We start from the raw sequence: 15424 nt of genomic DNA, 5'->3' as shown, positions 1-15424 counted from the left end.
TCAAAACATGTTGTAGGCCACGCCAAAATCTTGTAAAATGGTAAACTAATTGCTTTATCAAATCTATCAGAAAGCTGTGACACGCAGTAGCAGTTCTCAAAAAAAAAAAAAAAAAGTTCATATATAAGCAATCCTTAATTGCTTTACAGGTGGATTTTAGCATGTTTAATCTGGAAGACTTTCCAGTTATTTCAACTGGCCCTTACATCCTTTGACTTTTCTGTACCCCTCACAAAAGAAAGAGTTACACCTCCAGTTTAAACAGTTGATGTTATGTGCTGAAAGATGGTGATGACACAAATGTGGATGACGATAAGATTCAAATTCTCAGGTTGAAAAGTTTGTAGGGACTTTAAAGAGAACAATGTTTTTTTTTTTAAATCTCCACTTTCATCCAGAGCTTCGCCAAAGTTTTATGAGATAAAGCAGTTGATTTCATGCTTTAAAAAGTAAGTTTGGTAAAACCATGAATGACTACACGGTTAAAAGAAGCGTACACTAAAAGTGCTGTATCCTCCCTTTTTTCCAGAAATCATCAAAGTTGAATTACCTGTGAAGTTTTATGAACATTAATACCTCTCTCCTTTTTACTTTTAATTTGTGTGTGTGTGACGTGAATTTGCTCTGTAAAGGATTCCAATTGTACAATTACGAGACTAGACAGTCGACATGATCCCACGAGAGAACAACACTAGCAAATGCACATAGAATAGAAGCGGTCCTGCTTCTGCCTGATACACGCTTAGAGGACAGCTTAGGAAATGACAGCTCAAACCGGTCGGTCTGTTTCTTCAATCACGAATGATCTCTTGGGCAGCAGGCAATAAGACTGTCAGTGAGAACAGGGAAGTAATATGATGGATGTAAAGGGAAGGTTCGTTTGACACTCGGTGCAGCCATGCCACAAAGATGAGTGTCTTCCGTCACACACTAATTCCACTTGTGTACCAACAGATTCCCTCTATTCTTTTAAAACAGAGGTGCCCTCAATATGTACATAAATAACCTCGCATTTCCAAAAATGCAGTGATCCTGCGCGCTAAATCCCATAGAGTAAATTGTGATTATTCAAAGTGAGCTCACAGAATTGTCATGGTCCTGTTGGTCCAGTCCTGGCTTGATTCTTGATCGTGAACCCTGGTATACCGACTTCCGCTTGTCCTCGGACCGACCCCGTAAGTTTGACATCTTTGATACTCCTGCCTTCTCTGATCGATCTCCCATGTACCAACCCCTGCCTGTCTGCGGACCTGCTCTCTACGCCCGACGTCCTGACTACCGCTGCTCCACTTGACTGTCTGCCTGATCCCTGACTTTGGACTAAATAAACACTTTTCCCAAACTGCCTCTGTGTCTCCGGAGTCCTGCATTTGGGTCCTCCACCGTACCGATGGGTCGTGACAGAACGATCTGGCCAAACCAGGACCCAGCAGGAAAGACCCGGCACCCACGGGACCGACGCACGGTAAACCGACTGCCGAAGGACCAAGCCTGTCCTATCCGGGTAGGCTCCATGATGTCACTCGCGTCTTCCCTGTCACATGCACCGCCTGCGTGTCATGATTATGTCCCGACCACATACCGCTCACCACCTTGTATTCTTTTGGACTCTGATTTTTTGGATTTTGAGGAAGACCATGATTTATATGACCGGCAGCCCGACTACGATTCAGATCACGACTGTGAATTTCCTCTCCCTATCTTTAATCCCAGTCAGTTTGTTTCACCTCCCCGTGTTTCCATCTCCCGAGGGTCTTCGCCCGGTAGGTCCAAGTCCTCCAATCCGTTTTTGGTAACCCGCTTGGCTATCTACCCGGGTTCTCCGCGTGGCGGCCAGAGGAAACGCCCAGGCCAGGTGCTCCCGCGTGCATCCTGCTGCGCGGCAACAGAGACGGTCCTCGTCCATCCACTCCCCACCGGCAATGGCCAAACCAGCGGAGCTGGTGGCGAAACTTCCAGCTCAGAGGGAGGAGGAGTCCGCTAATCCCGAGGTGCTGCGACTCGAGAATCACGAGGTCTTCTATTGTGAAATGCGGGCGGAAATAGAGCGGCAGAGCGCCAAACTGGCGGTCCTCACGGCCTAGGTTCGACGAGGATTAGATAACCAGCCGAGCTACGTCCCCGTCTCGACTGCGACAGGATCTGGGGACTTCAGATGGTCCACCCCGGAACTGGAAGGGCATAGGGATGGCTGTGATGGTGATCGTGGCGGTCATGCCTTTGGTCCTTCTCTCCGTCATCCTCCTCACTCCTAATGATTCCCAACCGCTTCATGACCTAGCCTCGGCAGGGACTGATTCCCGCCCGGCTCATGATGAAGCCTTGTTGGCGACCGGCCCCTGGCCACCTTCCGACCGAGCTGGGGCGGCGACCGATGCCCAGTTGTCTCGCGGCCGCGTCTGGGGAGGCTTTCATCCGGAGCAGTTGCATGCTTTGGTCTGGTTCCTGCTTCGCCGTTGGGATCCTCCCCGAGGACGTCCACCCGAATCCCCCCGTGGGGATCCTGGTGCTTGGCGTCTTGGTCGTCTTCCTGACCTGTCCAGCCGGACGCCTCGCTTTTGGTGGCCTGGACAGCCAGACAGACTAGGGTTTGGTGGGTGTCATGTTGTGTGTCTCATTGAACACCCCCCCCACACACACACACACACACACACACTCACCCCCCATCATCTCGGGCAGAGATGGACATCGTATAGTCTGCAGGCCATGTACGGCAGCTCCGTAATTAATCTGGCCTATTTACCATTTGCATTGCATTCATTAAGATGTTTCAATTTTTTTTAAATTCAGTTAAACATTTGTGATGTTCTGGGAGTCCAGTCTGTATTTCATCTTCCTCAACAGTTTAGCCTTGGCCGAGGGCAGCCTCAATTTTTATGTTCTGCCATGGCAATGTCATCCAAGTTATGAACGCAGAATTAATGTACACCGCACTGACACGATCCAAAAAATCTCCAAGGACTACAAATGGTCACTGAGGTGTCATGAATGTTATATCTGGACGTTGCGACTGTCAGATACGCTGGAGAGCAGCGTGCTTGGCATAAAAGGAGACAGAATAAGAGCATCGTTACAGTCAATGGCAAGTATTTTAAGAAAATGGATGCTGCAAGGCATTAGCACAAATGTGAACAGACAACCTACCGCCAGGCTGGATTGTGATTGGCGTGCTGAGCAGGAGCCACCTGAATTATCATGGCACTCAAATTAGGGCAGCCAAAATTCTTCAACCATTTCTCTTAAGGACATACATGGGGTTATTCAGCATCCTTTTACTTTCATCCTCTCAGTAAAAGGATGGTTGATTTTGTCTCACCAACAATCGATGTTAACAATGTTGAGGACATGGGTCCAAAAATGATTTAATTTCGGAGCCTTTTAAATTTACAGCAAGAGACTGTGTAGAAAAAAAAGGCTCATTTTTGCCTTTACACGTGTTGCTGTTTATGTGAGCTGAGGCTGTGTATGCGTGTGTGAGTCTTTGGGTGTGTGCGTGTGTTTGCATATGTGTGTGTGTGTTTGTGTCTTTGCTCTCTCGCAGCCTGAGAGGTTGAGGGTCAGCGAGGCGAGCCAGCCTGCTATTGTTTAAAGGAAATTGCATCTCACGCTTGACTGTGGGATGATTATTTGGGATGATGGAACGTCAGGGAGACAGCTCTCCATACTCTCTCTCTCTCTCTTTTTCTCTCTCTCTCTCTCTTTCTATCTCTCTCCCTCTCTCCCTCTAGCTCGCTTGCACCCCCCCCCCCCACACACACTCACACGCGCGCACGCAGGCACATACTTGGAGGCATACGGGAAATAGGACTTGACAGGAGGGTGTGTGATGTAAACAATATGTGAACTGCATCAAAATAGCTCCAACAGTCACCTAGTTTTTATGACAACCACTGGCTGGCTCCAAAACCCGACCTGTCTCATTTTGTAAATCGAGGCTGCATTACCGCCACTGGACATGATGATGAGTGTTTGTGTGTGCGTTAAAAATGTGAGTACATGATGATTCTCAACCAAAATTGCCACATGGTTTTCACGATAGTCAATTGATTATTGATTGCTTATTATGATTGTAAGAGGCCTCTTTCTATCATATTTTGTCATAATCTCAAAAGTCCTTTTACCGGGTTTTCAAAATGATTTTGTATTGGAAATGCCACAATGTCCTTTTTCATGGTATTCTATTTCATCTTTTACGTCTGGCAGTTTAAACAGATGGATTTCTCATATGACTTCTCACAAAGCTTTTCTTTGATAGATAGCTCAACTTTACCAATTTAAACATAGAAAACAGCTTGGCTGTGTTTCCATATCACCGCATCTTCTAGCATCTACAACTTTGGGGCGGCTAAGTATTTATAGTGATGTTGTGTCCTTCGATGTCTGATTATCATTGTGAAACATAATTCATCAAACAAGTGTTATGCCATTAAAATGGGCAATGTGACCTGAAAGATGACATGGGTGGGAAATTAAGAGATGGGGATATTTTGATCAGGCTTGTCATCCGCTCTCTTTCATTTGAATTGAACCTGCCATGACGATCATTGCTGGTGAGAATGAATGCAAGCTTCACTATTTCATACAGAGTTACATTAGGTATTATAAGGATCATAATGATGGACCAAAATTTCAGGGACCAAAATGTTTGGATGAAAAAGGCCTAAATATGGATTTTTGTCTGAAATAATTTAGTTAGAACGGGGAACATGTATATAGTGTTGAAATTGCATTTTTTCTGTCAATTATTTCTCGAGTTATTTTTTCATTTGTTTTATTATTTGCTATTTTTGCTATTCTGTTTGCTTTGCTGTGAGAATTTTAGTTTCGATGTGACATCGTGAGTGTGAACAAGATCGTCAGTAATGACCTGCCTACACATGCACATTTATTCTGCTTATAGATGTGTGATGCAAAATATGTTAAATTTAAAAAAAAACTTGGAGACCAAAATCTGCGAATATGAAGGGCCGCGAACAGTGAACCACGAATGGGCAAGGGCCAACTATATTTCAATTGATGTATCGCTAATTTTGTAGTTGATGCCTTCGCTATCTCTTCTCCCTGGAGCTTCACTCTTCCTCCTCCGCCCCTCTCATTCACGCACATATATTATTTTACTTCAGCTAATTTTCATTCCTCTCCTTTCCAGTGCATACTTCCATCTTTCCAATTGTTTCTCTTCCTGTTTCCTCCTTTCACTGCAGATCACAATATCATCTGCGAACATCATGGTTCAAGGGGAATCCAGTCTAACCTGGTCTGTCAGGCTATCCATTACTACCGCAAACAGGAAGGGGCTCAGCGCAGAACCCTGATGCAGTTCCACCTCCACCTTAAATTCTTCTGACACACCTACGGCACATCTCACCGGTGTTCTGCTGCCCTCATAGATGTCCTGAACTACTCTAACATATTTCTCCGCCACACCAGACTTGCGCATGCAGTACCACAGTTCCTCTCTTGGTACCCCCACCCCAACTCCCCAACCTCAAAATAACATGCATAAAAATGCGGCCAGCCTTTTCTTGTGTGTTTGAATATGATGGTCGAGATCTGTTGATTGTTTTCTTATAGATTTAATCACAGATACTCAGAGGTTGTGACAGTGAGGATTTTTTTTTTTTTTTACAAGTTTCTATTTTTTTTGGGCTGTTTCTCACAGAGACATCGTTACAGTCTCATGGAATGGAGTTCCAGCTCAGACACTAACAAGACAGCACATGAGCATGCAGAAACCTCCACAGGGGATGCTACAATTTAAAGTCAAAAGAAGCACAAGGGGCCAGAGCGTGACTGTGTCTTTAAATTCAACAGTTGGTAGGAGACTATTTTGCTGGTGGGGATGAAGCCTCTGCATCTAGTACCGTATTTTTCGGATGACAGCGTGCACTGAATAATAAGGTGCACCCACCCTGTGTAGCATTTCAAATATGGTACTTTTTGTGGTAGGAGGAAAATCAGACCAAGCAGTGGTGCTTGGTGAAAGAAATTATGTTTGCTCATACATTTGAGAGCTTGTACTGATCTCTTTTTTGCATTTTTCATTATAGAGCTCTAACTGGACAGGACATGAAGTGCGTTGATGCCATTGATCCATCATGAGAAATGTACCAAGTCTTGCTTTAAGAAAGATAATAAAAGTCAAGGTTTCTTTCCATTTTACAGTGTTTGTTATTCAGGTTGTGCTTTGAATTGGTGACAATTTGAACTGCATCATTATAATCGTACTGTAATAACAAACATTCTATTGCAGCAGATATGCCATCTATCCACTGTCAATACGACTCTCCACATTTGGGGCGAAGTGGTATCACAGCTGACATTGAGCTAGTGCCAGGTCACACCCAGGACTAGTGGCCAGTTAATGTGAGAGGAAACCAGAAAAAAAACATGCGAACATGCAGAATGCCACACAGAGATGTTCCAGCAGAGATTAGGAAAACCAGATGGATCTCCTATGCTTCACACACAGTATCAGATTTGTCTCATATAAAAGCGTCTGACAGTAAATAGGAATATGAAATGATTGGGTGTAATTGGAAATTCTACACCGTATTAGGGATAAGTCTTTAGACCAGATTTGACCTATTTCATTTTTAAGAAATAGCCCACATGCTGGGAAACTATCCTGTTAACTTTATGCATGATATGGTAACTACCCAGCAAAAGTGCACATGTGTGTGTGTGGCGGGGAGGGGGGGGGTGATAATCTTTGGCATTGTTTACACTAGACTTTATAGGATTTACAGTACAATGTGCCCTTGTCCATTCGAGGGTCACTGTTCACTGCCCTGCATATTTACAGATTTTCCCCTCCAAGTTTTTTTTTTTAATGTACAATATTTTCAGGATCATAAAGGTGTTAAATTCTCTTCCAAAAAGACGAGGGGCCACCTTAGACATGGTGCCTTACAATGTGTTGCACCTTATGTGCACACTGAGTTCCAACATTTGCAAATGTTGTTGTGTGACTTGTCCAATAAAGTACACGCAAATAACAGGGGAATACTGTATATCTGTTTTTACCAAAACACTATAAAAAAACACATTGACTGTAGATTTTGTTTGTCAGATTATCTGTATTAATTCTTATTTCTTTATGCATATGTACCTAATGTTCTGGCCAGTGAGTGGACATATGTAGTAGGGCTAGGCTTAGGTATTCAGGACATGAATTCAGATGAGTTTGAATGTTAAGTCATTAATGTAAATAAAGTGCATAGAGTATTTTCTATTTCGAAAAAAGTCACATTGCATGTAGTAGCTTCTTGAAACAAGCCTGCCTGTAGCTATTTTGCATGTCAGTAGATGCATACATGAATGAATGTGGTGTTTGTGCACCCAAGTGTGTGGCTGTCTGTGTAGTTGCTTTTGTGTGAATTCATGAAATAAATCCTATCGCAGTTTTCCTCACATTGTCTTCAGGGAGTGGAAGACTTTTCATTAGTCGATGTAGAAGAAGAAGCAGTGGGAGGGATAGTTGCTGGCACCAATTAAATGTGTCATTAATGTTCCCACATTCTTTCTCTCTCTCGCTCTCTCTCTCTCTCACACAGGAACACAAACAGACACACACGCACACACATATGGTTTTTGTTTAAAACCTGTTGTTAGTCCCTAACAAATCAAAGAAGTCTTGTGTCCCTTTCTGTTTTCCATCTCTGATTTCAGGGTCGCTTGAACACACAAAGGCTTCAAGGTGCTGTGTGCACGCTCTGCTTCCTTGGCATATATCCCTTCACCGCCCCCTCCGTTTAACCTGGTCATACAGTCACACACAACAGATAAACATGTTGCGTTTTGGCTGTGTGACTAAAAAGGGAACTAAAATGAGATACACGTAATTCCCTCTCAGATGATTCATGGCATAATGTTAAGTAGGGACAGGAATTTGACTAAATTAACTCGATTTTTATACCTTATTGAATATTTCAATATTCAATGTAATTCAATCTTGTCACTGATGGTGGAGTGGTACACACTTCTGCCTTTGGTGCAGGCAGCGTGGGATTGATTCTCACTCAATGAGGGTGTCGATATTTGCCCTGCGACCATCTGCGACCAGTTCAGGGTGTAGTCTGCCTTCGCCTGAAGTTAGCTGGGATAGGCTGCAGCCCTCTCCCCGGATAAATACAGAGGGGTTGCGTCAGGAAGGGCTTCCGGCGTAAAAACTGCCAAACAAATATGAGCGTTCATCTGAGATGACACGCTGTGGCGACCCCTAACGGAACAAGCCGAAAGAAATACATACAGTATAATTCAATCAATAAACTGGGGTAGCTTTTATTCTAAAAAGAATTGTTTGCCAACCAGACAGTTTCTAAATAGCATTTCCCCTGTAATGTAATAATAATAATCCACCCATCCATTTTCTTATCCCTTTTATCCTCACAAGGGTCGCGGAAGTTCTGGAGCCTACACAGCTGTCAATGGGTAGGGTACATCCTGAACTGTTTGCCAGCCAATCGCAGTTCACATGGAGACAGACAACAATCACACACAATTAATTGTTTTTGGGGTGTGGGAAGAAACCGGAGTGACCGTACAAAACCCACACAGGCAAACATCTTCTCGCCCGCTCATATTCTGTTGAATACAATCGTCTCTTTCAGCTTGCCCCTTTCGGGGTCGCCACACCGTGTCATCTCAGATGAACGCACGCATTTGTTTGGCACAATTTTTTTTTTTTTTTTTTTTTACACCGGATGCCCTTCCTGACGCAACCCTTCTCAGGGAGTGGAGGCCACAGGGGGATACGAACCCACAACCCCTGGTTTACCAGACCAATGGTCTAACCACTGAGCTACGGGGCCTCCATTCTGCTGAATACAATATGAAATTGAATTACCCTGTTTTAAAATTGGGTTCAGACATTTCACATAATAAAATCCTGCTTCAACCAAAACTTTCACTGTACTTAAGATCATTCCAAATTTATGTTTCTGTGAAATGTCTTCAGTTTGTCAAGTTTGAGTTCAGAATGTATTTTACTTGTTTGCATTTATTAGTACAAAGTATACTTCATCCCATGGGAAATCGAGGCCAATTAAAAATTCATTCACATGGACTGCTGTCTGTTTAAAAAAAAAATGCATGTTTGCGTATTAAAATGAATACTAATCCTTTCCCACACATTGAATAATTACAAGAATGCCCAGATCAACAGGAAGTCTGATTTTTTTCAATGATCTCACTTTTAACTGGTCTCAGAATGTGCAAACATGGAACATTTGATGAGAGGCAAATAATCAATCTCTCCGTGAGCAGAAGTCAAGTTGACACAATTGTGATGTCCCAAAATGAAACGAAGGAGAAAAGCGCCTGGAGAAAACCTACGCAAGCACGGGGACAACATGCAAACTCCACACAGCCAGGGATGGGATTGAATCCTAGACCTCAGAACTGTGAGACCAATGCTTTACGGTTGAGCCACCATGCCACCCTAATGGTAATAATAATAATAATGTCAAACAATAATTTGATGGAGTGTCCTATCCAGTGCTAAATATGAGTGTCAAATCCCTTTGTGGCTAAAAAGAGTGTTTCCTAATTTAGGATGGGAAAACCTCAGAAATAGTGCCATAAATAACTTTAACTCAGTGTTAATACGACAGGAAACACATTTCTATTGAAGATAATTAAGAAGTCTAATTTTAAGACAGCTTACAGAGTTCCCACAGTAAGTTAGTGTGGATGATATAATGAAAGTACGCATCACCATCTGTTTAAAAGAAGCAATAGGAAAAATAATTGATATGTGTGTGATTTATTTTTCCTTTTTCTTTTTTTTTTTTAAGTTCAATTATCATCCTGGCTGTATATTACAGTGTGGTATGGTCTTTACCAGAATGGATTGAACTGGCTACCTGGCCAAAGGGGTGGCGGATGTGATTTATATCTGAAGTGGTGTTTTCCTCCCAGTGAGCTCTAAAATGCTACTAATGTAGCAGTTTAGCCTGAAGGGATTTCATCGTGTTCAGGGTGTGTCACATGTTAGTCCATCGGGAAACACACACTTGGGAATATACACTTGAAAGTGAAAAATAAAGGAAGGAGGAAGGAAGTATTTTCTGAGCATGCTTGTGTGTGTGCGTGTGTGTGCGTGTGTGTGTGTGTGTGTTGTGTGTGTGTGTGGTGTGTGTGTGTGTGTGGTGTGTGTGTGTGTGTGTGCGAGTGTGTTGAGGTTCGGACACAGAAGACATGTGTCACCTCATCTCCAGTGGCATCCAGCTAAACTGACATAAAGCTCCCGAAGCGGCCCTATCAGAGATGGACTTTACATAACGGCTGAGTCACTCGCAATCTATTTTTATGGCTTTGAGGTGTGCGTGCTTCAGGACAACTATCTTCCTGAGAGCCAATTTGAGTTGAGGGTGATGACATATTTGTGACGTTGGGACATCTAAGAAGGCCTCTCTGCCTGACTTGACCAAAGATAAAGTTAAGGACAGAATGATCATTTTGTTTTTCAATTCCACCCAGCATGAAAGTATTAAGCCTGGCATTATTGTGTATTACTGTTTGATGACAGTTTGAGGCCCTGTAGCTCAGTGGTTAGAGCACTGGTTTGATAAACCAGGGGTTGTGGGTTCGTATCCCACTGGGGCCTCCACTCCCTGAGAAGGGTTGCGTCAGGAAGGGCCTCCGGTGTAAAAATTGTGCCAAACATATGTGCGTTCATCTGAGATGACACGTTGTGGCGACCCCGAAAGGGACAAGCCGAAAGAAACTTACTTACTGTTTGATGACAGTTAGTTTGTTTGTTACCTAAATTACATAAACATTGGGTTTCTATTATGCATAGAAAGGGATGGATGGTAGCACTCCAAGTTCATCTCGCTATACGTATCTGGACTGAAGGCACAAACTGTGGGTTTTGGGAAGGATGTGTCCCGGTTCTGCCGTTTCAAAGACTATCAGGATTTTCGTTCTGATACAGTATCTTTACAATCCGAGTAAAGTTGCAGGCATTTTCAAACAAACACATAAACGCACACTTGAGAGTTCAAACTTGACTCATGTGTGCATTTCTGATTTTGATTAGAATTAATAATCCCAGATGACACTAACTCTGCACTGTGCATCCCGGATGGATACTCAGGAGTTCAGAATGCAAACTCCACACAGAAAAGCCAGCGCTGAGATTTGAACTCCTAACCTTCACGATACAGACAAAAATTTTCCTAACAGTAAGCTATTACTGATGATTTACATTAGGGTCTATCACAGACATCCATTCTCATCAATAACAAATGTTTCGTGTAGCGCAGTGAGTCTTTCTCTGCAATGTGATGGCCCTGACGTGTGGCATTCCCTTTCCTCATAGTCACAGCTACAGACAGACCAACTCAGAATAAATGTCATAATTTGTACTTTACCATCACCTGATGCATTTGATAGACTCAGACATGTATTTATTGTACTAACCACAATGAGCACTTAATTTTTGATTTTCACCCTGTTAAGTTAATGTTTGGAAAGTTATTCACTCAACCAAATTAAAATGACAAGTTCTTAATACAAATTATAAAAGCAGTATGATCAGAGGTGGTCAAGAATGCTTGTATAGAATGTGTGTACAGCTGACCATCCCAATACTGAGCGCTGGTTGTCCTAAAGGATTTTATTTATTTATTTTTTTTTTTTTCAATTTGAATGTGCTCACTATTTTAGTGAGTACTGTGAAGGGCTGGAAGCTATTGATCCGGTGTGACAACTACACATTGTATTATTAGATCATTGCTGTTATTCAATATTCCGTCCCCAACCAAACCTTCATCGGGGATCAGCTTCTATCAACTCCTCTCGTCTCAAGTGAGCCTAAGCACTCAAGTGAAAAGGTTTTATAATTAGATTGGAAACATGAATGATACTTATACAGTTCGAGGCACAACAGTAATTTGTGTTAGTTCAAAATATTCTCAAATAGCTACGCAGGGAAAACAGACCACCAAGTTGAAGTATTGACCACAAAACAACTAAAAAAAAAACGAGTCTCCTCTTTGTGTTTGTTTGCTTTTTTCTTCCTGCTTGGTTTTTCATTGAACCACGGACTATCAACAAAGTCATGTAAGAATCAGCTTTCAGATCTTCGTATAATCCTCTGTATGATTTGTATTTGGGTCAATATCACTGTAGAACACCTTTGAAAGTCCAACATTTCCATTGAACTATATAGTCAAACTCCCACACTGCAAACAGACAATACACATGGATGGATGGATGAGAACAAAGCCAGTGGCAGCCCTAAATTTTTCATAGTATAGAAATCCATTTACGTTACACTTGTGACAACTGACATTTGTTGGTCAAACACAAGCATGTCGACCTTTGTGAAGATCATCTTAATAATGAAATGGAAGGACTAATGACGAGTCTTCGTTTAAAATATTTCTCGGTCTTTGGATCATGGTTAGAGTACCACCTTCCTGCAACTTCAATTATTCACCTTCACTCTTACATAATTTATGACTTCAATCTTGATTGAACTTACCTCTATAAAAGTGTATCAATGGTGAGATATTCTGATAGGCACCAACTATGTATGGGGGGTAGGAGCTACATCCATCTGAGCTGCTTATCCTCAAAAGGGTCACAAGAGTGCTGGGAGCTATCCCAGCTATCTTTGGGTGAGAGGTGTGGTATGTCCTGAATTGGTCGCCAGATAATCACGGAGCACATATAAACAACGATTTGCATTCGCATTCACATCATTGTCTTCAATTAATGCAATGTTTTTGGGATGTGGGAAGAAGCCAGAGTCCCTTGAGAAAACCAACGCAGGCACGGGGAGAACATGCAAACACCACACAAGGGGTGGGAGGTGTAGGTTCAAACACCAGTTCTGAAACTGTCAGACAAACGCTTTAACTATGTGTTATAAAATATGTTTGGATAACCTCTTGAAAACAGAAGAAAATCACACATGCACAAAGCAAAATCACACAAAGGTAGGTCCTCCAAACGCACAAAAGCACACAAGAACACATTATTATTTTGACAAAAACACACAACATATGGACCTATCTCCAACTTTTCGCACTACTTTTTTTTCCCGTCTGTCATTCTACACAAACATGCAAGCCGGTCATAAAAGTATCTTTTTTTTTCTACTAAACGTACGCTGCTAACTCCACAGCCAAGGTGAGCAACAAAGATAAACCGGGTCAGTGTTAAAATCAGATTGACTGTTGTCACACACCTCTTTGTCCTTGTTGTCATTAGACACTCTGAGACTGGTGGGGTGGTGAGCTGTCATTTAACAGCTACATTATGCAAGTGTCTGTGTGTGTAAAAGAAAAAGAGAGAAAGAAAGGGAACATTTAAGGTACCACATGTTGGTTGTGACTTCACTCAAAACTGACAGCAATCATTTTGCAATCTAGTGAAAGAAGGCACCTACCAGAAGAACCCTGACCTGTTCCCGTTCACTAAACAGTTTCAGGGGGCTGCAATTGAATTCTCAATGGATTTCAAAATATCGCAGTGTGGCACCAAGGTGTAAAATATTCTACTGAAACTTCATTTGGGAGATGCTCTGCTGTTTACTGCCTGCAGGTTGTTAAAAGTCAAATAGTGATGGGTAGATGTGCAGGCAGGTGTCAAAACTGCAGGCAGCTTCTATCACTATGCCCTCTTTTCATCCGCATGTACGTCGAATAGACTTATCAGAGTGCAAAAAAATGACATTTGGTAATGAACAAGCAATTTTTATAGAACGTTATGCCTCCTGCTTCATCCAAGCAGTGTGTCCTTGACGTGTCCTTCGCACCCTCCACTTTGGAATATATGCAAATGTGTAAAGTATCCTGATTTGAGGGCTCTCGTAAGTGAGATGTGAGAATGCCAATCATATTTTCCCGAAATTTAATAGCTTTATGGGTCACATGACAGCATGCATGCTGGCGCTGGGCTCCAATGTGCCTGTAATATTGAGACGTCGATTAAGCGTGGGCAATAGAACCATTTGGGTGTGGAAGAGATCATTATGTAGCACTGGAAGGGGAAAAAAAAACATCCTGATGTCAAAGGGAATTTAATGCAGGAAAAGCGTTGATGGAATATTCATGATAGGGAGTTGGAGATATAATGCAAGAAAGATTCCAAAGAAGCCAAATAGAGATAACCCAGTTAAGTGGGATGTAAAATGCCCATGTGGAAACCTCCCCTGAGACCAAGATGAACTGAACATGAACTAATGTTGCAGCCTAAAAAGTGGAGAGGCGGGATATGGGGGACAATATTGTCAAATGGAGGTAAACATCGCTGGTTCCTGACCTTAAGAGACTCGCGTGCTTCTTATACCGCAATGTCACTGACGGTCATCGCTCGACCTGAGCCCGTCTTGACGTACATCCCGATGACATCTTTCTCACTATTCTGGACTGACGGAGGCTCTGCAACATGTCTAAATTGTTATCAGGTGGTGGGTGTTGCACTTAAGTTGGAAAAGGGGTGATGGGGGTGGGGGGTAAAGGTAGTTTACGCACGGCGCGCGCACATATTGACACTTAAACGCATGAATAAATAAATAAATAACATAACATGATTTAAAAAGAAACGATCAGACTCACAGGGTGACCCCAGGCTTCTCCATTTGTGATATCCTTTCCTCTTTCTTCTTTTTTTTTTTTTTTTGGGGGGGGGGTTGTTTGAGATAAAGGAATCCTCAGATGCCGTGGTCGCAGTCTACGTCCCTGCAAATGTACCAAAGGATCACGTAGAGGATGAGGAGTATGGCGAAGATGAAGAGCGCGACGAGAATGGCCTTGGTCACCGGAGAGATGAGCGACTGCATGACAGGAGCAGAACCCGGGGCAGGAGCTGCGTGGCTCTCCGCGTCCCTTCCGTCCTCGGTCTGCTGTCTCTCCTCCTCTCCGGTGGCAACTGTTGAAGAGGACGGAGCCCCGGGCTACACGCGCGCGCGCACACGCACGATCCAGGAGATCCACTCAGCGAGTCAAGCGTGTTTGGGGCTTCCCCTCACTAAAGACGGCGCAAGTGGGGGTGGCGGTGGCGATGGGTGGCCGGACTGTCTCTTCCCACTTCCACTCTCTCGTCGGTGGGCAGAGACGAGGAGTATGGTGACAGCTCACAATCACAGAGAGCGGCTCCCTTGTGAGCACCAAATGGGGGCTAAGATGCAAACGATAAGTTTCTTCGCTAAACGGGGGTGGAGACGTGCTCGTGTGCTGCAAACAGGTTGATTAGAATTCCTCGTGGCGCGGGGTGTGCGCCAAAAACACTCAAACTGCCCAAAAATTAGGTACATCCGCATCGTCCAAAAACGAACAATCCCATCATCATGTTCACTATTACACTGACACGCTTATATTGTTGTGCTTGTAGCTGCGTTGAACTGCATTGCACCACACTTGGAGGGGGTTGTAACGTTCGGATTATCTCTCAGGTTTGAATAGAAAAA

At 43.2% G+C, this 15424-nt stretch overlaps 1 pseudogene; it reads right to left on the bottom strand.

Moving 5' to 3' along the window:
* LOC133512509 (dehydrogenase/reductase SDR family member on chromosome X-like) overlaps positions 1-14355 on the bottom strand; it is a 44786-nt pseudogene extending 30431 nt beyond the window's left edge.
* Positions 14356-15424: the final 1069 nt, after the last annotated feature.

This window comes from Syngnathoides biaculeatus, chromosome 14, assembly GCF_019802595.1.
Source record: "Syngnathoides biaculeatus isolate LvHL_M chromosome 14, ASM1980259v1, whole genome shotgun sequence".
In the NCBI taxonomy this organism is placed as follows: Eukaryota; Metazoa; Chordata; class Actinopteri; order Syngnathiformes; family Syngnathidae; genus Syngnathoides; species Syngnathoides biaculeatus.
Note: the sequence above shows the minus strand (reverse complement) of the source record. Positions and strands in the feature narration are given on the sequence as shown.